Raw genomic sequence first — 24,587 nt, 5'->3', positions numbered from 1 at the left:
TTTATGGAATGTTGACATTAAATGGCTACTCCAGTGAAAAAAAAATTTTTTTAATCAACTGGTGCCAGAAAGTTAAACAGATTTGTAAATTACTTCTATTAAAATAGCTTAATCCTTCCAGTACTTATGAGTTGCTGTATACTACAGAGTAACTTCTTTAGTTTTTACATTTCTTTTCTGTTTGGCCACAGTGCTCTCTGCTGACACCTCTGTCTGTCTCAGGAACTGTCAAGAGCAGGAGCAAATCCCCATAGCAAACCTTTCCTGCTCTGGACAGTTCCTGACATGGACAGAGGTGTCAGCAGAGAGCACTGTGGTCAGACAGAAAATAAATTTAAAAAGAAAAGCAAAAGAAAAGCTGTGGAGCATACAGCAGCTGATAAGTACTGGAAGGGTTAAGATTTTTAAATGGAAGTAATTTACAAATCTGCTTACTGTTCTGGCACGTGGATTAAAAAAAAAATGTTTTTTTACCGGAGTACCCCTTTAAACACAGGTAATATATATCTGTCTCTGCCAAGATGACCATGAATGTTTATAATGTTGATAACAGTTTCTATTGTTAAAGAAAATGTAAAGTGTAACTGTCACCTACAATGGGTTTCTGAAGCTGCACACATATAGAGGGAGATTTCTCAAAACCTGTGCAGAGGAAAAGTTAACCAGTGGCCCATAGTAACCAATCAGATTGCCTGTTTAAGTTTTTAAAAAGGCCTCTGAAAAATAAAAGAAGCAATCTGTTTGGTTGCTATGGGCAATTAGTTGACTTTTTCTCTGCACAAGTTTGGATAAATCTTCCCCATAGTGCACTAGGGCTTTACAAGCTTATTGTACTCATATCTATATTGATAAAACGGGCTACTTTATATGTACAAATAATGCCTTTATAATTCCCCTGGGAGTCGAGCCAACAATCGGATTGGCGGTGCCCGGAGTCCGTGTTACCTCTCTCAAGCTATGTGGCACTGGTAATTGTCAGCTGGCGCATGCACAGGAGAAGCACACGGGGCCGCGGCGGCAGGTGAGCCCTATGTGTCAATCTCCAGTTTAACGTATCCAAAGAAAAGAGGTGCATCCCTAAAGAATAGCAGATCACAAGCCCTGACTCTAGGAGGAATTACAAAGGCATTATGTGTAAGTATAAAGCAGTCGGATTTATAAATACAGGTATGCTTAGAATTGGTTTGTGAAGCCCTATTGCACAGTGTATGCAGCTTCACAAGCCTATTCTAAGTGACGGTTGCACTTTAAGGAAATTTATGGCATAGCACTAAGATAATCCATGAATCCACACAAGTGGGGAAGCCAACTACCTCCCAGTTCTGCAGAGCCATAATATTGCATTTATCTTGCTGTTTTTTACAGTACTGTATGAAAGCACCACATGGCAGCACACATAATGCCTTTAGTTCCTTAGCAGCCTTAGGGTCTATTCACACGTACAGTATTCTGTGCAGATTTGATGCGCAAGATTTTCTGCTGCAGATCTCAATGTAAACTGAATGACTGAACACAGCTTGAAATCCTGTGCATCAAATCTGCGCAGAATACTGTACATGTGAATTGACCCTTAAACAACATTTTACCATAGATGTGAATGAGACCATTAAACTGAAAATCCCTGTATTTTAGCATTAAGACCAATCTGCAGTCTTTTCAAGCCTGGTTTCTTCATGGAATAGTAGGGGTAGAAGTAACTAAGAGCTTTGATAAAGATTTTGATTAAATACAGATTCAAACTGTTACATTTTAATAGGCTGTTAAAACTCTACAAAAAGGTTGGCTTTAAATAACATAACGCGGTTGAGGTGGGTTTTATAGCTAAATTATCCAATTAACGGATCTGAAAAGGAAACCGCGGCATAATCACAAATCAATTATGAATCCCACATTTTATTCTTCAATTCTGCAAAAGGGAAATAAAAAGTAACTATTAAAAATAGAATTGCATGCAAATTGATTTTCTTTGGAATCACCAGCTTTCCATACATAAGTCTTAATCAATAATGCATTGACACAAGGGCAATACCTCAAGAAATGGATGTGCACTTTCTCTAAATGAGATGATGCAACTGTGATATTACATGGCAAGTGTTACGCCGAGCGCTCCGGGTCCCCGCTCCTCCCCGGAGCGCTCGCTACACTTCCCTCACTGCAGCGCCCCGGTCGGTTCCACGGACCCGGGGCGCTGCGTTACCACCTCCGGCCGGGATGCGATTCGCGATGCGGGTAGCGCCCGCTCGCGATGCGCACCCCGGCTCCCGTACCTGACTCGCTCCCCGTCAGTTCTGTCCCGGCGCGCGCGGCCCCGCTCCCTAGGGCGCGCGCGCGCCGGGTCTTTGCGATTTAAAGGGCCACTGCACCGCTGATTGGTGCAGTGGTTCCAATTAGTGTTTACACCTGTGCACTTCCCTATATCACCTCACTTCCCCTTCACTCCCTCGCCGGATCTTGTTGCCCTAGTGCCAGTGAAAGCGTTCCTTGTGTGTTCCTTGCCTGTGATTCCAGACCTTCTGCCGTTGCCCCTGACTACGATCCTTGCTGCCTGCCCCGACCTTCTGCTACGTCCGACCTTGCTTCTGTCTACTCCCTTGTACCGCGCCTATCTTCAGCAGCCAGAGAGGTTGAGCCGTTGCTAGGGGATACGACCTGGTCACTACCGCCGCAGCAAGACCATCCCGCTTTGCGGCGGGCTCTGGTGAAAACCAGTAGTGACTTAGAACCGATCCTCTAGCACGGTCCACGCCAATCCCTCTCTGGCACAGAGGATCCACCACCTGCCAGCCGGCACCGTGACAGTAGATCCGGCCATGGATCCCGCTGAAGTTCCTCTGCCAGTTGTCGCTGACCTCACCACGGTGGTCGCCCAGCAGTCACAACAGATTGCGCAACAAGGCCAACAGCTGTCTCAACTGACTGTTATGCTACAACAGTTACTACCACAGCTCCAGCAATCATCTCCTCCGCCAGCTCCTGTACCTCCTCCGCAGCGAGTGGCCGCTTCTGGAATACGACTATCCTTGCCGGATAAATTTGATGGGGACTCTAAGTTTTGCCGTGGCTTTCTTTCCCAATGTTCATTACACTTGGAGATGATGTCGGACCAGTTCCCCACTGAAAGGTCTAAGGTGGCTTTCGTAGTCAGCCTGCTGTCTGGAAAAGCCCTGGCTTGGGCCACACCGCTCTGGGACCGCAATGACCCCGTCACTGCCTCTGTACACTCCTTCTTCTCGGAAATTCGAAGTGTCTTTGAGGAACCTGCCCGAGCCTCTTCTGCTGAGACTGCCCTGTTGAACCTGGTCCAGGGTAATTCTTCCGTTGGCGAGTATGCCGTACAGTTCCGTACCCTTGCTTCAGAATTATCCTGGAATAATGAGGCACTCTGCGCGACCTTTAAAAAAGGCCTATCCAGCAACATTAAAGATGTTCTGGCCGCACGAGAAATCCCTGCTAACCTACATGAACTCATCCATCTTGCCACTCGCATTGACATGCGTTTTTCCGAACGGCGTCAGGAGCTCCGCCAGGATATGGACTCTGTTCGCACGAGGCGTTTCTTCTCCCCGGCTCCTCTCTCCTCTGGTCCCCTGCAACCTGTTCCTGTGCCTCCCGCCGTGGAGGCTATGCAGGTCGACCGGTCTCGCCTGACACCCCAAGAGAGGACACGACGCCGCATGGAGAATCTCTGCCTGTACTGTGCTAGTACCGAACACTTTCTGAAGGATTGTCCTATCCGTCCTCCCCGCCTGGAAAGACGTCCGCTGACTCCGCACAAAGGTGAGACAGTCCTTGATGTCTACTCTGCTTCTCCACGTCTTACTGTGCCTGTGCGGATGTCTGCCTCTGCCTTCTCCTTCTCTGCTGTGGCCTTCTTGGACTCTGGATCTGCAGGAAATTTTATCTTGGCCTCTCTCGTCAACAGGTTCAACATCCCGGTGACCAGTCTCGCCAGACCCCTCTACATCAATTGTGTAAACAATGAAAGATTGGACTGTACTATACGTTTCCGCACGGAGCCCCTTCTAATGTGCATCGGATCTCATCACGAGAGGATTGAACTGTTGGTCCTCCCCAATTGCACTTCTGAAATCCTTCTTGGACTTCCCTGGCTTCAACTCCATTCCCCAATCCTGGATTGGTCCACTGGGGAGATCAAGAGTTGGGGGCCCTCTTGTTCCAAGGACTGCTTAAAACCGGTTCCCAGTAAACCTTGCCGTGTCCCTGTGCTTCCTCATGTAACCGGTCTCCCTAAGGCCTATATGGACTTTGCGGACGTTTTTTGCAAAAAACAAGCTGAGACTCTACCTCCTCACAGGCCTTATGATTGTCCCATTGACCTCCTCCCGGGCACTACTCCACCCCGGGGCAGAATCTATCCTCTGTCCGTCCCAGAGACTCTTGCCATGTCTGAATACGTCCAAGAAAATTTAAAAAAGGGCTTTATCCGTAAATCCTCCTCTCCTGCCGGAGCCGGATTTTTCTTTGTGTCCAAAAAAGATGGCTCTCTACGTCCTTGCATTGACTACCGCGGTCTTAATAAAATCACGGTTAAGAACCGCTACCCCCTACCCCTCATCTCTGAACTCTTTGATCGTCTCCAAGGTGCCCATATTTTTACCAAACTGGACTTAAGAGGTGCTTATAATCTCATCCGCATCAGAGAGGGGGATGAATGGAAAACGGCATTTAACACCAGAGATGGACACTTTGAGTATCTGGTCATGCCCTTTGGTCTATGCAACGCCCCTGCCGTCTTCCAAGACTTTGTTAATGAAATTTTTCGTGATCTCCTATACTCCTGTGTTGTTGTATATCTGGACGATATCCTGATTTTTTCTGCCAATCTTGAAGAACACCGCCAGCATGTCCGTATGGTTCTTCAGAGACTTCGTGATAATCAACTCTATGCCAAAATAGAGAAATGTCTGTTTGAATGCCAATCTCTTCCTTTTCTAGGATACTTGGTCTCTGGCCAGGGACTACAAATGGACCCAGATAAACTCTCTGCCGTCTTAGATTGGCCACGCCCCTCCGGACTCCGTGCCATCCAACGTTTTTTGGGGTTCGCCAATTATTACAGGCAATTTATTCCACATTTTTCTACCATTGTGGCTCCTATTGTGGCTTTAACAAAAAAAAATGCCGATCCCAAGTCTTGGCCTCCTCAAGCGGAAGACGCCTTTAAACGACTCAAGTCTGCCTTTTCTTCGGCTCCCGTGCTCTCCAGACCTGACCCATCTAAACCCTTCCTATTGGAGGTTGATGCCTCCTCAGTGGGAGCTGGAGCTGTCCTTCTACAAAAAAACTCTTCCGGGCATGCTGTTACTTGTGGTTTTTTTTTCCAGGACCTTCTCTCCGGCGGAGAGGAACTACTCCATCGGGGATCGAGAGCTTCTAGCCATTAAATTAGCACTTGAGGAATGGAGGCATCTGCTGGAGGGATCAAGATTTCCAGTTATTATTTACACCGATCACAAGAACCTCTCCTACCTCCAGTCTGCCCAACGGCTGAATCCTCGTCAGGCCAGGTGGTCTCTGTTCTTTGCCCGATTTAATTTTGAAATTCACTTTCGGCCTGCTGATAAGAACATTAGGGCCGATGCTCTCTCTCGTTCCTCAGATGCCTCTGAAATTGAACTCTCTCCTCAACACATCATTCCTCCTGACTGCCTGATTTCCACTTCTCCAGCCTCCATCAGGCAAACTCCTCCAGGAAAGACCTTTGTTTCTCCACGCCAACGCCTTGGGATCCTCAAATGGGGTCACTCCTCCCATCTCGCAGGTCATGCGGGCATTAAGAAATCTGTGCAACTCATCTCTCGCTTCTATTGGTGGCCGACTCTAGAGACTGATGTGGTGGACTTTGTGCGAGCCTGCACTATCTGTGCCCGGGATAAGACTCCTCGCCAGAAGCCCGCTGGTTTTCTTCATCCTCTACCTGTCCCCGAACAACCTTGGTCTCTGATTGGTATGGATTTTATTACTGACTTACCCCCATCCCATGGCAACACTGTTATTTGGGTGGTCGTTGATCGATTCTCCAAAATGGCACATTTCATCCCTCTTCCTGGTCTTCCTTCAGCGCCTCAGTTGGCTAAACAATTTTTTGTACACATTTTTCGTCTTCACGGGTTGCCTACACAGATCGTCTCGGATAGAGGCGTCCAATTTGTGTCTAAATTCTGGAGGGCTCTCTGTAAACAACTCAAGATTAAATTAAATTTTTCTTCTGCATACCATCCTCAATCCAATGGACAAGTAGAGAGAATTAACCAGATCTTGGGTGACTATTTACGACATTTTGTTTCCTCCCGCCAGGATGACTGGGCAGATCTTCTACCTTGGGCCGAATTCTCGTATAATTTCAGAATCTCTGAATCTTCCTCCAAATCTCCGTTTTTCGTGGTGTACGGCCGTCACCCTCTTCCCCCCCTCCCTACCCCCTTGCCCTCTGGTCTGCCCGCTGTGGATGAAATTTCTCGTGATCTTTCCACCATATGGAAAGAGACCCAAAATTCTCTCTTACAGGCTTCTTCTCGCATGAAGAGATTCGCAGATAAGAAAAGAAGAGCTCCTCCCATTTTTTCCCCTGGAGACAAGGTATGGCTCTCCGCTAAATATGTCCGTTTCCGTGTCCCGAGCTATAAGTTGGGACCACGCTATCTTGGTCCTTTTAAAGTTTTGTGTCAAATTAATCCTGTCTCTTACAAACTTCTTCTTCCTCCTTCTCTTCGTATCCCTAATGCCTTTCACGTCTCTCTTCTTAAACCTCTCATCCTCAACCGTTTTTCTCCTAGATCTGTTCCTCCCACTCCTGTTTCCGGCTCCTCGGACATCTTCTCTGTCAAAGAGATCTTGGCCTCTAAGAAGGTCAGAGGAAAAACTTTTTTTTTAGTGGATTGGGAGGGTTGTGGTCCAGAAGAGAGGTCCTGGGAACCTGAGGACAATATCCTGGACAAAAGTCTGATCCTCAGGTTCTCAGGCCCCAAGAAGAGGGGGAGACCCAAGGGGGGGGGTACTGTTACGCCGAGCGCTCCGGGTCCCCGCTCCTCCCCGGAGCGCTCGCTACACTTCCCTCACTGCAGCGCCCCGGTCGGTTCCACGGACCCGGGGCGCTGCGTTACCACCTCCGGCCGGGATGCGATTCGCGATGCGGGTAGCGCCCGCTCGCGATGCGCACCCCGGCTCCCGTACCTGACTCGCTCCCCGTCAGTTCTGTCCCGGCGCGCGCGGCCCCGCTCCCTAGGGCGCGCGCGCGCCGGGTCTTTGCGATTTAAAGGGCCACTGCACCGCTGATTGGTGCAGTGGTTCCAATTAGTGTTTACACCTGTGCACTTCCCTATATCACCTCACTTCCCCTTCACTCCCTCGCCGGATCTTGTTGCCCTAGTGCCAGTGAAAGCGTTCCTTGTGTGTTCCTTGCCTGTGATTCCAGACCTTCTGCCGTTGCCCCTGACTACGATCCTTGCTGCCTGCCCCGACCTTCTGCTACGTCCGACCTTGCTTCTGTCTACTCCCTTGTACCGCGCCTATCTTCAGCAGCCAGAGAGGTTGAGCCGTTGCTAGGGGATACGACCTGGTCACTACCGCCGCAGCAAGACCATCCCGCTTTGCGGCGGGCTCTGGTGAAAACCAGTAGTGACTTAGAACCGATCCTCTAGCACGGTCCACGCCAATCCCTCTCTGGCACAGAGGATCCACCACCTGCCAGCCGGCACCGTGACAGCAAGCATGTGTCACGACATACAAGGGTTAAGAGGATGGGGTTCTGGGAGGAACTGTTGTATTAAAACCCAAACCAGTCTGAAGTACGTATGCATTTTTTTCTATTTTCCAAAGAAAGTAAAAGCGGGTGCATGACCAATTGTTTCACCCTGAAAAAGGACTAGTTAAAGGGAACCAATCATCAGATTTTACCCTATATAACGCTTGGCAAAGCCTTATATAGGGTAAAATCTTTATTTTCACCATTCCCGGGGGATGCTCCTGCCCCCAGGGATGGTGAAGATATGAAGTTATAAACTAGTCACCGCCGCCGCCGTAAGTAGTCACCTGGGCGGGGAGCTCTTCTCACCAACTCCCGTTCTTCGGCCGGGAGCGACGCCCCCTCCGCTTGATTGGCGGGCAGCGTCATCGCTCTGCTCCGTCTGTTCAGTGAGCGGAACAATGAAGCCCATCAATCAAGCGAAGGGGGCGCCGCTCCTGGCCGAAGAACGGGAGTTGATGAGACGAGCTCCCCGCCCAGGTGACTACTTACGGCGGTGGCGGTGACTAGTTTATAACTTCATATCTTCACCATCCCTGGGGGCAGGAGCGTCCCCCGGGAATGGTGAAAATAAAGATTTTACCCTATATAACGCTTTGCCAAGCATTATATAAGGTAAAATCTGATGATTGGTTCCCTTTAAAGGGGTACTCCAGTCGAAACCATTTTTAAATCAACTGGTGCCAGAAAGTTAAACAGATTTGTAGATTACCTCTATTAAAAAATATTTGTTCTTCCAGTACTTATTAGCAGCTTTATGCTACAGAGGAAATTCTTTTCTTTTTGAATGTCCTTTTTGTCTTGTCCACAGTGCTCTCTGCTGACACCTGATGCCCGTGTCAGGAACTGTCCAGATCAGGAGAAAGAACTGTGGACAAGACAAAAAAAGAAATTCAAAAATAAAAGAACTTCTTCTGTAGCATACAGCTGCTAATAAGTACTGGAAGGATTAAGATTTTTAGATAGAAGTAATTTACAAATCTGTTTAACTTTCTGGCACCAGTTCATTAAAAAAAAAAGTTTTCCACTGGAGTACCCCTTTTAAGTTTTGGACCTGGTTGGTCCTGTAGACCTTTTGTACTGTATTTGAAAAAATAAAAGTAAAAACACAGTAATATATGAGGGTGCTGCCAGACACGCTGTTTTTTTTTTTTTTTTTTTTTTTCCCTGTATTTTATGAAGTTAGTGTTAGAAATGAAGGGAGGAGACGGTATATAGGAAACATTTTATTTTTTTCTATATATTTTTTTTGCCTCAAAAACAGAATAAATAAGGGCATCAAAATGGTGTGTTCTCATGTTCAAGCTTTAAGATATAGTTTTTGAATCCAAAATTCGAAATTTATGGTCCCAGCTTTTTGAGTCCAAAATATAAAATGTATGGTCCCAGCTTTTTCTTCAAAAATTGCATTAAAAAAAGTGTACGAGGAGCACACAATTTTGTATAAATTGTATACATTTTTAAATATTCAGCTGTCAAGTCAGGAAGTCAGAAAATTTGTCAGCCTGGGACTTGGGTTCATGATCCAGATGTAAAGATGTGCATGTAACGTGCTCCTAACTGGCCGATATCCCTGTTATGTTACATCTATCTGGATCTGCTCTAAGCTGTGCCTTTTCTGAGGAAAGTCAGGTTGTCATGAAAATGTACTTTTGCCTCCCATGGCTGGCTTCACTCTAGTGTATTATTGCCATATTTCTTTCCATATCTTATCCACAGCTGTCAGTTTGGATCTTCAGAGTTGGGCTGGGACTTGCAGTGCCAATACAAATTCGGGGGGGGGGCTAATTATCAACATTGGTGTCTCACACACCGGTCTAAATAAAACTGCTGCCAGCACACAGACACACTGGATTTTTGTAGGACACCTGTACACGGATCCAGTGTGCCTGTGTGCCCCCACAGCAATCTCCACCGGCTCTCAAGTATAAACAGCAGTAAATTTGGCATGCAGGGCAACCATGCCTCCTTCACTCTAAACCATACCCCTTCATTGCAAGCCCCACTAGTTGGTGAGCATGGAGCTTTTCCGCCAGGCATGTGTATGGGAGCAGACTAATAGTCCCTTAATGGCAGTTGTTGGATTTCATGGCTATGTTCACGCAGCAGAATTTCAGAGCAGAATCCAATAAAAATTCAGGACAGAAATTCTGTTGCAGCAGAGTCACATTGTTCAATGGGGTTCTTCTGCACAGGGGAATTTTTATGTCAGAATGACCTGCAGAAGAAACTCTGATTCCAGCCTCCGCAGAAATCCGCTTAGAAATGCAAGGCATTTCCTGCCCGCTGTCTGTACAGTGTACACCCAGAAATTTTCTGGCTGCACATTTGGTTGTGTGAACATAGCCCAACTTACCCAATCATTTAATCCCTAAGAGATCATGTGAAAGGTGTCTGGCATCACCTGATTTTCCCCTCCCATTACAATAAATAGATACACTTGACTGAAACTAGGGCAAAAAAAAAAAGACAAAAATCTATAAATTAAATTTTAGCTGCAAATAGACTGGCCAGAATGGTCGCTCATCTCTAAATAGGAATGTAAATCCACTAAAATGAAAGTGAGTGTGCAGGAAGTCTGTCTGGCTAGAGCCACAATCTTTATATGTAAACTCGGCCAAAGAGGTTAAAATGACATAGAAAGTGTTAATAATTTGTATACTGAGTAATAAAGCAGCAGTTTCCTCCCCTTTCATTTATCCTGGTCACCCCCGCTATGTAAATAATGTTTGTATGCCGATGGATTACCAGCTCCTCACGCAGCTTGCAAAATTCCAGCAGGAGATTTCAGTTTAAGAAAACAAGAGCCAACTCAAAGGTATACGGGAGGTCCATACCACAGGGAATAATAGATTAAATATTACAATATTAAAGTAGCAACTTCACACTTTTCTTTTTTTGATAGCGCTGGGTGTTCACAGCATCTGTCTAAAATGTGGTTATGATTCTTTGTGTTTCTAACAGGTTGAATTTTTTTAAGTATCACTGGGGTGAGAAGAATGTTTTAAAGTCTGTGAAGAAAATGGCCCAAATAGTTTCATTATGCTTAAGGTATTGCATTGATGATTGAGCTTTTATTGCTCTTCTGTTTAAATTTTTTTTCCTGTGTATGGTATTTTATATATAGATAAATAAAAATACATCATTACATTTTCAACATGATTTATTCTTACTGTAATCTACTGCATTGACATGATGGTAAGTGTTACTTTCATAGCATTTACTTCAGGGTGTAATGTTCATATATTTATATTTTAGGAGAAGAAGTTATTTATCCATAGAAAAGAGTTGAACCACTGAGACCCACACTGGCTGTAAGGGTATGTTTACTGCCACGACCAACTCAGCTGACAGGGAGAGTGAGCCTTAAACTGACCCTAAAAACACTCCCTACTTGCCCATCGATCCTAAGCAATGGATCGACAACTTGGAGCCGGTCCCTCCCTGCGCTATGGTACAGTGACGTAAAAACAAATAAACTTAATCGGTCATAGGCCAGAAACAGAAAACTACCAGACAACCAGACAGGATACAAATACTAGCAGGGCAGAATATAAACAGGCAAACTGATCAGGAACATAGGACACCATGCACACTGGGACACAGAACAAACTAAGGGGACACTCCACTCCACAAAAGGAGTAGCCATAATAAAGCCAAATAGACTACTGGCCAGCAGGCACACTCCACCGTGTGATCAGGATGCTGACCCAGTAGGAAACAGAAATATACATGAAACTTCATCAACAAGGATACAAGTTGTTACGCCGAGCGCTCCGGGTCCCCGCTCCTCCCCGGAGCGCTCGCTACACTTCCCTCACTGCAGCGCCCCGGTCGGTTCCACGGACCCGGGGCGCTGCGTTACCACCTCCGGCCGGGATGCGATTCGCGATGCGGGTAGCGCCCGCTCGCGATGCGCACCCCGGCTCCCGTACCTTACTCGCTCCCCGTCAGTTCTGTCCCGGCGCGCGCGGCCCCGCTCCCTAGGGCGCGCGCGCGCCGGGTCTTTGCGATTTAAAGGGCCACTGCACCGCTGATTGGTGCAGTGGTTCCAATTAGTGTTTACACCTGTGCACTTCCCTATATCACCTCACTTCCCCTTCACTCCCTTGCCGGATCTTGTTGCCCTAGTGCCAGTGAAAGCGTTCCTTGTGTGTTCCTTGCCTGTGATTCCAGACCTTCTGCCGTTGCCCCTGACTACGATCCTTGCTGCCTGCCCCGACCTTCTGCTACGTCCGACCTTGCTTCTGTCTACTCCCTTGTACCGCGCCTATCTTCAGCAGCCAGAGAGGTTGAGCCGTTGCTAGGGGATACGACCTGGTCACTACCGCCGCAGCAAGACCATCCCGCTTTGCGGCGGGCTCTGGTGAAAACCAGTAGTGACTTAGAACCGATCCTCTAGCACGGTCCACGCCAATCCCTCTCTGGCACAGAGGATCCACTACCTGCCAGCCGGCATCGTGACAGTAGATCCGGCCATGGATCCCGCTGAAGTTCCTCTGCCAGTTGTCGCTGACCTCACCACGGTGGTCGCCCAGCAGTCACAACAGATTGCGCAACAAGGCCAACAGCTGTCTCAACTGACTGTTATGCTACAACAGTTACTACCACAGCTCCAGCAATCATCTCCTCCGCCAGCTCCTGTACCTCCTCCGCAGCGAGTGGCCGCTTCTGGAATACGACTATCCTTGCCGGATAAATTTGATGGGGACTCTAAGTTTTGCCGTGGCTTTCTTTCCCAATGTTCATTACACTTGGAGATGATGTCGGACCAGTTCCCCACTGAAAGGTCTAAGGTGGCTTTCGTAGTCAGCCTGCTGTCTGGAAAAGCCCTGGCTTGGGCCACACCGCTCTGGGACCGCAATGACCCCGTCACTGCCTCTGTACACTCCTTCTTCTCGGAAATTCGAAGTGTCTTTGAGGAACCTGCCCGAGCCTCTTCTGCTGAGACTGCCCTGTTGAACCTGGTCCAGGGTAATTCTTCCGTTGGCGAGTATGCCGTACAGTTCCGTACCCTTGCTTCAGAATTATCCTGGAATAATGAGGCACTCTGCGCGACCTTTAAAAAAGGCCTATCCAGCAACATTAAAGATGTTCTGGCCGCACGAGAAATCCCTGCTAACCTACATGAACTCATCCATCTTGCCACTCGCATTGACATGCGTTTTTCCGAACGGCGTCAGGAGCTCCGCCAGGATATGGACTCTGTTCGCACGAGGCGTTTCTTCTCCCCGGCTCCTCTCTCCTCTGGTCCCCTGCAATCTGTTCCTGTGCCTCCCGCCGTGGAGGCTATGCAGGTCGACCGGTCTCGCCTGACACCCCAAGAGAGGACACGACGCCGCATGGAGAATCTCTGCCTGTACTGTGCTAGTACCGAACACTTCCTGAAGGATTGTCCTATCCGTCCTCCCCGCCTGGAAAGACGTCCGCTGACTCCGCACAAAGGTGAGACAGTCCTTGATGTCTACTCTGCTTCTCCACGTCTTACTGTGCCTGTGCGGATGTCTGCCTCTGCCTTCTCCTTCTCTGCTGTGGCCTTCCTGGACTCTGGATCTGCAGGAAATTTCATCTTAGCCTCTCTCGTCAACAGGTTCAACATCCCGGTGACCAGTCTCGCCAGACCCCTCTACATCAATTGTGTAAACAATGAAAGATTGGACTGTACTATACGTTTCCGCACGGAGCCCCTTCTAATGTGCATCGGATCTCATCACGAGAGGATTGAACTGTTGGTCCTCCCCAATTGCACTTCTGAAATCCTTCTTGGACTTCCCTGGCTTCAACTCCATTCCCCAATCCTGGATTGGTCCACTGGGGAGATCAAGAGTTGGGGGCCCTCTTGTTCCAAGGACTGCTTAAAACCGGTTCCCAGTAAACCTTGCCGTGTCCCTGTGCTTCCTCATGTAACCGGTCTCCCTAAGGCCTATATGGACTTTGCGGACGTTTTTTGCAAAAAACAAGCTGAGACTCTACCTCCTCACAGGCCTTATGATTGTCCCATTGACCTCCTCCCGGGCACTACTCCACCCCGGGGCAGAATCTATCCTCTGTCCGTCCCAGAGACTCTTGCCATGTCTGAATACGTCCAAGAAAATTTAAAAAAGGGCTTTATCCGTAAATCCTCCTCTCCTGCCGGAGCCGGATTTTTCTTTGTGTCCAAAAAAGATGGCTCTCTACGTCCTTGCATTGACTACCGCGGTCTTAATAAAATCACGGTTAAGAACCGCTACCCCCTACCCCTCATCTCTGAACTCTTTGATCGTCTCCAAGGTGCCCATATTTTTACCAAACTGGACTTAAGAGGTGCTTATAATCTCATCCGCATCAGAGAGGGGGATGAATGGAAAACGGCATTTAACACCAGAGATGGACACTTTGAGTATCTGGTCATGCCCTTTGGTCTATGCAACGCCCCTGCCGTCTTCCAAGACTTTGTTAATGAAATTTTTCGTGATCTACTATACTCCTGTGTTGTTGTATATCTGGACGATATCCTGATTTTTTCTGCCAATCTTGAAGAACACCGCCAGCATGTCCGTATGGTTCTTCAGAGACTTCGTGATAATCAACTCTATGCCAAAATAGAGAAATGTCTGTTTGAATGCCAATCTCTTCCTTTTCTAGGATACTTGGTCTCTGGCCAGGGACTACAAATGGACCCAGATAAACTCTCTGCCGTCTTAGATTGGCCACGCCCCTCCGGACTCCGTGCCATCCAACGTTTTTTGGGGTTCGCCAATTATTACAGGCAATTTATTCCACATTTTTCTACCATTGTGGCTCCTATTGTGGCTTTAACAAAAAAAAATGCCGATCCCAAGTCTTGGCCTCCTCAAGCGGAAGACGCCTTTAAACGACTCAAGTCTGCCTTTTCTTCGGCTCCCGTGCTCTCCAGACCTGACCCATCTAAACCCTTCCTATTGGAGGTTGATGCCTCCTCAGTGGGAGCTGGAGCTGTCCTTCTACAAAAAAACTCTTCCGGGCATGCTGTTACTTGTGGTTTTTTTTCCAGGACCTTCTCTCCGGCGGAGAGGAACTACTCCATCGGGGATCGAGAGCTTCTAGCCATTAAATTAGCACTTGAGGAATGGAGGCATCTGCTGGAGGGATCAAGATTTCCAGTTATTATTTACACCGATCACAAGAACCTCTCCTACCTCCAGTCTGCCCAACGGCTGAATCCTCGTCAGGCCAGGTGGTCTCTGTTCTTTGCCCGATTTAATTTTGAAATTCACTTTCGGCCTGCTGATAAAAACATTAGGGCCGATGCTCTCTCTCGTTCCTCAGATGCCTCTGAAATTGAACTCTCTCCTCAACACATCATTCCTCCTGACTGCCTGATTTCCACTTCTCCAGCCTCCATCAGGCAAACTCCTCCAGGAAAGACCTTTGTTTCTCCACGCCAACGCCTTGGGATCCTCAAATGGGGTCACTCCTCCCATCTCGCAGGTCATGCGGGCATCAAGAAATCTGTGCAACTCATCTCTCGCTTCTATTGGTGGCCGACTCTAGAGACTGATGTGGTGGACTTTGTGCGAGCCTGCACTATCTGTGCCCGGGATAAGACTCCTCGCCAGAAGCCCGCTGGTTTTCTTCATCCTCTACCTGTCCCCGAACAGCCTTGGTCTCTGATTGGTATGGATTTTATTACTGACTTACCCCCATCCCATGGCAACACTGTTATTTGGGTGGTCGTTGATCGATTCTCCAAAATGGCACATTTCATCCCTCTTCCTGGTCTTCCTTCAGCGCCTCAGTTGGCTAAACAATTTTTTGTACACATTTTTCGTCTTCACGGGTTGCCTACACAGATCGTCTCGGATAGAGGCGTCCAATTTGTGTCTAAATTCTGGAGGGCTCTCTGTAAACAACTCAAGATTAAATTAAATTTTTCTTCTGCATACCATCCTCAATCCAATGGACAAGTAGAGAGAATTAACCAGATCTTGGGTGACTATTTACGACATTTTGTTTCCTCCCGCCAGGATGACTGGGCAGATCTTCTACCTTGGGCCGAATTCTCGTATAATTTCAGAATCTCTGAATCTTCCTCCAAATCTCCGTTTTTCGTGGTGTACGGCCGTCACCCTCTTCCCCCCCTCCCTACCCCCTTGCCCTCTGGTCTGCCCGCTGTGGATGAAATTTCTCGTGATCTTTCCACCATATGGAAAGAGACCCAAAATTCTCTCTTACAGGCTTCTTCTCGCATGAAGAGATTCGCAGATAAGAAAAGAAGAGCTCCTCCCATTTTTTCCCCTGGAGACAAGGTATGGCTCTCCGCTAAATATGTCCGTTTCCGTGTCCCGAGCTATAAGTTGGGACCACGCTATCTTGGTCCTTTTAAAGTTTTGTGTCAAATTAATCCTGTCTCTTACAAACTTCTTCTTCCTCCTTCTCTTCGTATCCCTAATGCCTTTCACGTCTCTCTTCTTAAACCTCTCATCCTCAACCGTTTTTCTCCTAAATCTGTTCCTCCCACTCCTGTTTCCGGCTCCTCGGACATCTTCTCTGTCAAAGAGATTTTGGCCTCTAAAAAGGTCAGGGGAAGAACTTTTTTTTTAGTGGATTGGGAGGGTTGTGGTCCAGAAGAGAGGTCCTGGGAACCTGAGGACAATATCCTGGACAAAAGTCTGATCCTCAGGTTCTCAGGCCCCAAGAAGAGGGGGAGACCCAAGGGGGGGGGTACTGTTACGCCGAGCGCTCCGGGTCCCCGCTCCTCCCCGGAGCGCTCGCTACACTTCCCTCACTGCAGCGCCCCGGTCGGTTCCACGGACCCGGGGCGCTGCGTTACCACCTCCGGCCGGGATGCGATTCGCGATGCGGGTAGCGCCCGCTCGCGATGCGCACCCCGGCTCCCGTACCTTACTCGCTCCCCGTCAGTTCTGTCCCGGCGCGCGCGGCCCCGCTCCCTAGGGCGCGCGCGCGCCGGGTCTTTGCGATTTAAAGGGCCACTGCACCGCTGATTGGTGCAGTGGTTCCAATTAGTGTTTACACCTGTGCACTTCCCTATATCACCTCACTTCCCCTTCACTCCCTTGCCGGATCTTGTTGCCCTAGTGCCAGTGAAAGCGTTCCTTGTGTGTTCCTTGCCTGTGATTCCAGACCTTCTGCCGTTGCCCCTGACTACGATCCTTGCTGCCTGCCCCGACCTTCTGCTACGTCCGACCTTGCTTCTGTCTACTCCCTTGTACCGCGCCTATCTTCAGCAGCCAGAGAGGTTGAGCCGTTGCTAGGGGATACGACCTGGTCACTACCGCCGCAGCAAGACCATCCCGCTTTGCGGCGGGCTCTGGTGAAAACCAGTAGTGACTTAGAACCGATCCTCTAGCACGGTCCACGCCAATCCCTCTCTGGCACAGAGGATCCACTACCTGCCAGCCGGCATCGTGACACAAGTAAACCAAACTCTACAAAGTAGATGAACTTAGGTCAGGATTCTCACAGTGTGAACACTGACAAAGCAGAACAGACGTACATCCTAAAACCGACAAATGTAACAGACTAAAAATCTACAATAAAAGACTATTTAACCATGGCTGAAAACTCTGATAAAATATCACAGAATACAAACAAGGTGCATACTCAAGCAGACCTAGAAGTATAATGCACAGACATCATAGCAGCATTATTGCACAAGCAGACAAAGTGTATTGCACTAAATAACCAGCAACTAGAATGCAGATTGAGCTGGAGTTATATAGACATACCCACATTGTAATTGGATGAAAAGCTTAACTCTTCCACGCCTGGAAGAAAAGCACAGAAACAGAAATTGCATGAAAAACAAGGTCTGAACAGGGTCTAAAACGGAAAAATGCTAAAACAAGTAAACGGACATTACATTTACATGGTGGAATTCCGCATTGAAGTTCCTCTGCAGCAGAGTCCTGTTGATTTCAATGGGATTCTGCTGCACTGTGCGCATGGCAAAATTTCCACACCAGATGTTTCTGCCACAGAAATTCTGATTCCGGCATCCACAGAATGAATTAACATGTCTATACTTTCTGCGAATTCTACAACAAAATGTATTGCCCTCTATGAGACGGCACATTTCTGGGGGGACCTAGCGACCACCAGATTAGTCAAATGTGCGTAATGTCCATACGTGTTTTCCGTGCACATTTTACGCCATGTAAACCCGGCCTAAGAATGGAGACAGCATTTTCCCCAGAATGAATAGGGAGCACCACCTGTTTCTCTAGAAGGCTGCCTGTTTTTGCAATTTTTGGCAGCCCCAAAGAAAATATTTGGTGCCCTGGCGAGGCACATGCCATTCATTCTAGGGGCCAATTTTGTCCCTGTTCTCACAGTCAGTGGGGGTTTAAGTGGATATTGAATAACGTTTTAAGATGGGAATAACCCATTAAAAGGAACCTGTCACACAGAACATGCAGTCCAATCTGCAGGCATCATGTAATAGGGCAGGAGGAGCTGAGCAGACTGATGTAGAGTTTTGTGGGGAAAGCAATAGGGAAACTTGTCATTTAGTCATGTAAATCTTTGCTCTTTCTGGACTAAGTGGTCATATGGGCGGTCCTACTCAATGATTGACTGATACAGTAGATGTGTGTAAAAGTGGGCATGTACTGAGAGCTGTCAATCACTGAACAGGACTAGTGTTGCTCATGAATATTCGCAATGCTAATTTTATTCGCGAATATCGCATATTCGCGAATTCACGAATATAGCACTATATATTCGTAATTACGAATATTTGTTTTTTTTTTTGTTTTTTTTTATCACAGTACACATCACAGAGATCACCCCTCTCTGCTTCCAGCTTGTGTGGTGTAAAGAAGGCTGTAATACTACTGTGTGAGACTGGCGTGCGAATTTTCGCATATGCGAAAATTTGCATATGCTGCTTTTTGCATATGCGAATTTTAGCTTATGCTAATTTTTGTATATGTTAATTTTCGCATATGCAAATTTTCGTATATGCGAAAATAAAACGTCAATATTACAAATATGCGAATTTAGCGAATATATGACGAATATTCGTCCATACATTTGCGAATATTCGCGAATTCGAATATGGCCTATGCCACTCAACACTAAACAGGACCATACAGTTGGCTACTAAACCCAGAATGAGCAGAGTTTTACATAAATAAATGGAATGTTATCCTGAAACTTTTTCTGCACAGAATTGAATGCCATTTACAACCCCTTTATTCTAGTAACTGGCACAGTGACATCCATATCCATGAGACTATACTGTATATGCCGGTGTACTTCAGCCTGTTTTATTGATGGGATGCACAAATGTGAAAATCCAATTCTCCTTTAGGCTAAGTTTTAACTTATTTTTTTTTTTTTTGGGAGGGGGGAACGCAGAGAAAAAAGTCAAATCTGCCACATGGATTTTTTTCCGCCAAAAAAACGTTGCGGCCAGATGTTAGCTGTAAATCAATGAGAAATCGCAAAGTTCTTTTTCCACTTGGCGTTTTTCATTTTGGCATTTTTTTTTATCCGTTTACAAATTTTTTCTCTTTTTTTTTTGCGTTTTTCAGCTCCTTGGCAGTTTTCCAAAGTTGCAGCATGTTGAGACACTAGCGTTTTGTTTTTTTTTCAAAATCATGGCGTTTTTCTCCCATAGAAGTCTATGGGAGTGAAAAAATGCATTTGGCGTTATTCACCTGTGAAAAAAAGGGCCTGTTCCCGGGAAGAGGAACAGCAGCCATTTTCTCTGGAGTCTGCCAAAAATGTCTAAAAATTCTACTTGGAGAGGCTGGAAAAACTGCCAAGGTGCCAAAAATGCTATTTCCACACAAATGAAAAAACGCCTGAAAAAAACGCCTGAAAAAATGACAGATGCAGGGAATTGCGCTGACATTTTTTGCAGGCGTTTTTCCAGGCATTTATTTTATTTTTTTAAACAAAAAAGCAAGTAGAAACTTAGCCTTAGGAAAAAACGGCAGTGCAATTTCCTGTGTGTGGCATTTTTTCTGGTGTTTTTTCTGGCATTTTTTCATTTGTGTGGAAATTGCATTTTTGGCACCTTTGGCGTTTTTTTTATTTTTGGTACCCAAAATTTGTTAGATGCAGTAGTGATGGAAAAATAATTATTTAACGAAATATAAGTTTTTTATAACAAAATTTGAATACATTTTTAATAAAGTGTGTGTGTTTCACTTTGTTTTCTCAATTTTAAAATTTTTTAAGGTAGTACTACTACTCCCATCATGGAAAAGACTGTTCCATGAAGGGAGTAGTAATACCTGTACTATAGACATATCCCCCGGGTGTCAGTCGTGACACCCGATGCGATCATCCATAATATAGCAGAGATGCAGAGTGGCTCTATACAGCGCTCACATCTCTGCTCTGTACTCCGGCCGGTGATGTAAATAGAACATCACTCATTCATGTTTCCCTCCCAGAATGGTGATTGGCCGGATGGTTGCAGCCAATCACCGCTCTCAGAGAGAAATATGAATGAGTGGCCGGCCGGAGTATAGTGCAGAGATGAGAGCGCTGTATAGAGCAGCTCCACATCTCTGCTATAGACAGGACGATCGCAGCGGGTGTCAGTAGTGATACCCGCTGTGATATTTTCTTACATGCAGGTACTACTACTCCCAACATGGAGCACACTCTGCTCCATGATGGGAGCTATAGTACCTGCATTAATAGACAGATCGCAGCGAGTGTAACTTCTGACACCTGTTGCGATCTATCTATTAATGCAGGTACTACAGCTCCCAGCATGAAGCAGAGTGTGCACCATGTTGGGAGTAGTAGTACCTGCAGTTAAGGAAAGATCACAGTGAATGTCACTCCTGACACCTGCTGTGATCATCCTGTATAATTTATAGGTGCGGGCGGCCGCTCTTCTATGGTCTCCTTCACTGACATATATATATACACATATTCATATTTTCCACAGAGAGCTGTGATTGGCTGGAACTATCTGGCCAATCACAGCTCTCTGCGGGAAATATTAATAGGTGTATATATACGGCAGTGCAGGGGACCATAGAAGAGCGGCCGCTGCACCTATACATTATACAGGAGGAGCGCAACAGGCGATCTGTCAATTAGTACAGGTACTACTACTCCCATCATGGAACAGTGTGTTTCATCCTGGGAGTAGTAGTACTACCTTAAAAAATGCAAAAAAAATAAAGAAAAAAAAGTGAAAAACATACACACTACATTTTTATTATTGCTGGCTACATTTTTAGTGCCCTGTCCGCCCACATAAATTGATCCCTGTTAAAAAAAATTAATACAAATTTTGTAATAAAAAAGCTACATTTCGTTAGATACAATTTTTTTTAATGGTACCCTACGAAATTTTATTAAAAAAGGTATCTCCATCACTTTTTTGGATCGCTAAAGTCCAAAAAAGAATAAAAACTGCCTGCAAAAATGCCAAAGTTAAAACCCACATATCATTTTTCTTGGCGTTTTTTCACTCCCATAAACTTCTATGGGAGAAAAATGCCATGATTTTGACAAAAAAAATCACCAGTGGCACAACATGCTGCGATCTTGGAAAACCGCCAAGGAGCTGAAAAACGCCAAAAAAAGAGTGAAAAATGCCAAAAGGATAAAAAAAAAACGCCAAGTGAAATAAGAATTTAGCAATTTCTCATTGATTTACAGCTAACATCTGGCCGCAGCGTTTTTTGGCCAAAAAAAACACCATGCGGCAGCATTGGGGTTTTTCTTGGCGTTTTTCCCCAAAAAAAACAAAAAAAAAAACAAGTAGAAACTTAGCCTTAGAGAGGTTTACATTTCTCCAGAGTTTTATTTGGCTAAATGCTGTTATTTCTATGAGAAGACCATCCTTTATCCAGACCAGATTTTATGTGACCGATATGTGTCCTAGTGTTAATTTTTTTTTTAAACCACTCCCATAAAAGACCATTTATTTATGTAATTTTGAGTGGTCTTCTTAAATAGGTTTCACTTTATTTCTGTAACTTTATTAGAATTACCATTCAGCTCTACCTCTTCTCACACATCATTGTCTAATTTTATACATCTGAGAAGAGAGAAAAGGAGAAGGTGCTCTCATGTGCGGGACTCCAAGTAAACCCGCAGTGGGGGAGGGGAGGAGGAAGGCAGCCACTAACCAAAATACACAACAATGTGAAGCGGGTGTCAATTAAAGGGGTTATCCAGGAAAAAAAACTTTTTTTTATAAAACAACTGGCTCCAGAAAATTACTTCTATTAAAAAACCTTAATCCTTTCAGTACTTAAGAGCTGCTGAAGTTGAGTTGTTCCTTTCTGTCTAAGTTCTCTCTGATGAAACGTGTCTCTGGAACTGTCCAGAGTTGAAGCAAATCCCCATAGCAAACCTCTTCTACTCTGTGCAGTTCCCGAAACAAGCAGAGATGTCAGCAGAGAGCACTGTTGCCAGTCAGAAAAGAACAACTCAACTTCAGCAGCTGATAATTATTGGAAGGATTAAGATTTTTTAATAGAAGTAATTTACAAATCTGTTTAAATTTCTGGAGCCAGTTGATATAAAAAAAAAAAAAGTTTTTTCCTGGAATACCCCTTTAAGTTCCATCTGCAGCCATACTGTAGAGATATATGTGTAACAAGCATGCACAGCGAAACGTGATACATGCTGGACCAACAAAGAATCTCACCTGAACCCTCCATTGTTCTGCTCCTCATGTTCCGATCAGCGCCGGGTGATCCTGTATAACTTCGAAGTCCTCCTGATTTTAGACATGGAACATAAAATGAATGAAGACCAGAAAAAAATGTTGGTGTTCTTTATTAACCCCTTAACGACCACGGACTTAAATGTACATCCTGGTGCTGCAGTACTTAGCGCACCAGGACCTACATTTATGTCCTGTGTATGACCGCGAGCATCGGAGCAGTGCTCGCGTCATACACTGCAGGTCCCGGCTGCTATCAGCAGCTGGGGACCCGCCGGTGAAGGCGGAAATCCGCGATTGCACGAATGTCTGCCATTAACCCCTCAGATGCCGTGATCAATACAGATCACGGCATCTGCGGCAATGCGCATGTTAAAATAGATGATCGGATCACCCGCAGCGCTGCTGCAGGGATCCGATCATCTGTAATGACGGCCGGAGGTCCCCTCACATGCCTCCAGCCATCTCCTGGCATCTTCTGCTCTGGTCTGTGATCGAGCAGACCAGAGCAGAAGATCACCGATAATACTGATCCGTGCTATGCCCTATGCATAGCACGGAACAGTATTAGCAAGCAACTGATTGCTATTGATGGTCCCCTATGGGGACATAAAAAGTGTAAAATAAGTGTAAAAAGTGTAAAATAACAACATTTGACAAATGTAAAAATAAAAAGTGAAAAAAGTGAAAAATCCCTTCCCCCAATAAAAACGAAAATTGTCCCTTTTTCACATTTTACCCCCAAAAAGCATTTTTTTTATAAACATATTTGGTATTGCCGCGTGCATAAATGTCCAAACTATCAAAATATATTGATCATGATCCCGTATGGTGAATGGCGTAAACGTTAAAAAAAAATGAAAAAATGCTGCTTTTATGTCACATAATATTCAATAAAAATTAATAAAAAGTGATCTAAAAGTTTTATTTGTGGTATCAATGAAAAGTACAGATGACAGCGCAAAAAAATTAGCCCTGATGGAAAAATGAAAAAGTTATAGGTGGTCAAAATAGGATGATTTTATATTATTGATTTTGTACAAAAAGTTTTAGATTTTTTTAAGCGGTACAAAAAAATTGAAAAGTATCTAGCCATGGGTATCATTTTAATCATATTGACCCAGAGAATAAAGAACACATCATTTTTACCGTAAAGTGTACAATGTGAAAACGAAACCCTCGAAAGTGTGCAAAATTGTGGTTTTCATTTAAATTTCCTCCGTAAAAAAAATATTCTTTGGGTTCACCATAAAGTTTTTGGTAAAATGAGAGGTTTCATTACAAAGTACAATTGGTCAAGCAAAAAACAAGGCCTTATATGGGTCTGTAGATGGAAATATAAAAGAGTTATGGATTTAGAATGCGAGGAGGAAAAAAGGAAAACGCAAAAAAAAAATTGGCCTGGTCCTTAAGGTCAAAATGGTCTTGGTCCTTAAGGGGTTAAACACAACTGTACCTTACTAATTCTGACAAATTAAATTATTCACTTGCAAGCGGCTTCATATTTCTTGCGATGCACATATGTAACACTACATCCATAAACCTAAAATCTTCATCACACAAAGCATTTGTTTGCTTATAGATTGTATTATTGCAGTGACATGGCTGAGGGCATTTAGACATTTATGTTATTTTCACATTATTTAATCATAACTGACACAAGTAATACCTCAGATAGTAAATAATGGAAACTAAAAAATGTATCTGTCAAGCCAACCCACTAATATCCACTAGTTTTGGAGGTGCTATGTCAGACCCTTCCAGGGGTTACAAGTCTCTAGGGTCGGTGTTAAAGTCTTTTGATGCATCTGGTAATTCCAACCTTCACCATTAAAGCTGAGTTTTCTAACTGTCCCTTGGTGACTGTTTGTGAAGGGCTGAGACAAGTAATACTATCCACAGGCATCGCTAAGGTCAAACCCTGGCAGAAAGCAGTTTGATGTTATCCTCGAGATTGATGTTTGTATCACCTTTATTTTGATGTCTTAGCCAGCGTTATAAAATGTGCCTCAGTCTCTGATAACACTGTCTTACAGGACGGTTTATATGTCTCCGATCATCCAAGTATAAATCACAATTCAGATCTTTGGTGCTGCTTGAAAAATGTTAAATGTAAGGGAGACGGGGAAAAATATTGATGGGATCATTTCTGTACAGGAATAAGTTGTATACATTATATTACACAATACACTA

At 45.5% G+C, this 24,587-nt stretch overlaps 1 long non-coding RNA gene across 1 annotated transcript in view; it reads right to left on the bottom strand.

Annotated features, from left to right (window-relative positions):
* Window positions 1-24,195, bottom strand: part of LOC130276680 (uncharacterized) — a 29,976-nt gene extending 5,781 nt beyond the window's left edge. Inside the window, exons 1-2 of the long non-coding RNA XR_008845209.1 lie at window positions 24,064-24,195; window positions 22,377-22,448 (exon numbers count right to left, since the gene is read on the bottom strand). This is a non-coding gene — a long non-coding RNA (uncharacterized LOC130276680). The remainder of the gene's footprint in view (window positions 1-22,376; window positions 22,449-24,063) is intronic.
* Between the last annotated feature and the right edge of the window lie 392 nt (window positions 24,196-24,587).

This window comes from Hyla sarda, chromosome 6 (assembly GCF_029499605.1).
Source record: "Hyla sarda isolate aHylSar1 chromosome 6, aHylSar1.hap1, whole genome shotgun sequence".
Lineage (NCBI taxonomy): Eukaryota > Metazoa > Chordata > Amphibia > Anura > Hylidae > Hyla > Hyla sarda.
The sequence above is the reverse complement of the archived record's forward strand: the minus strand, read 5'-3'. Positions and strand labels throughout refer to the sequence as shown.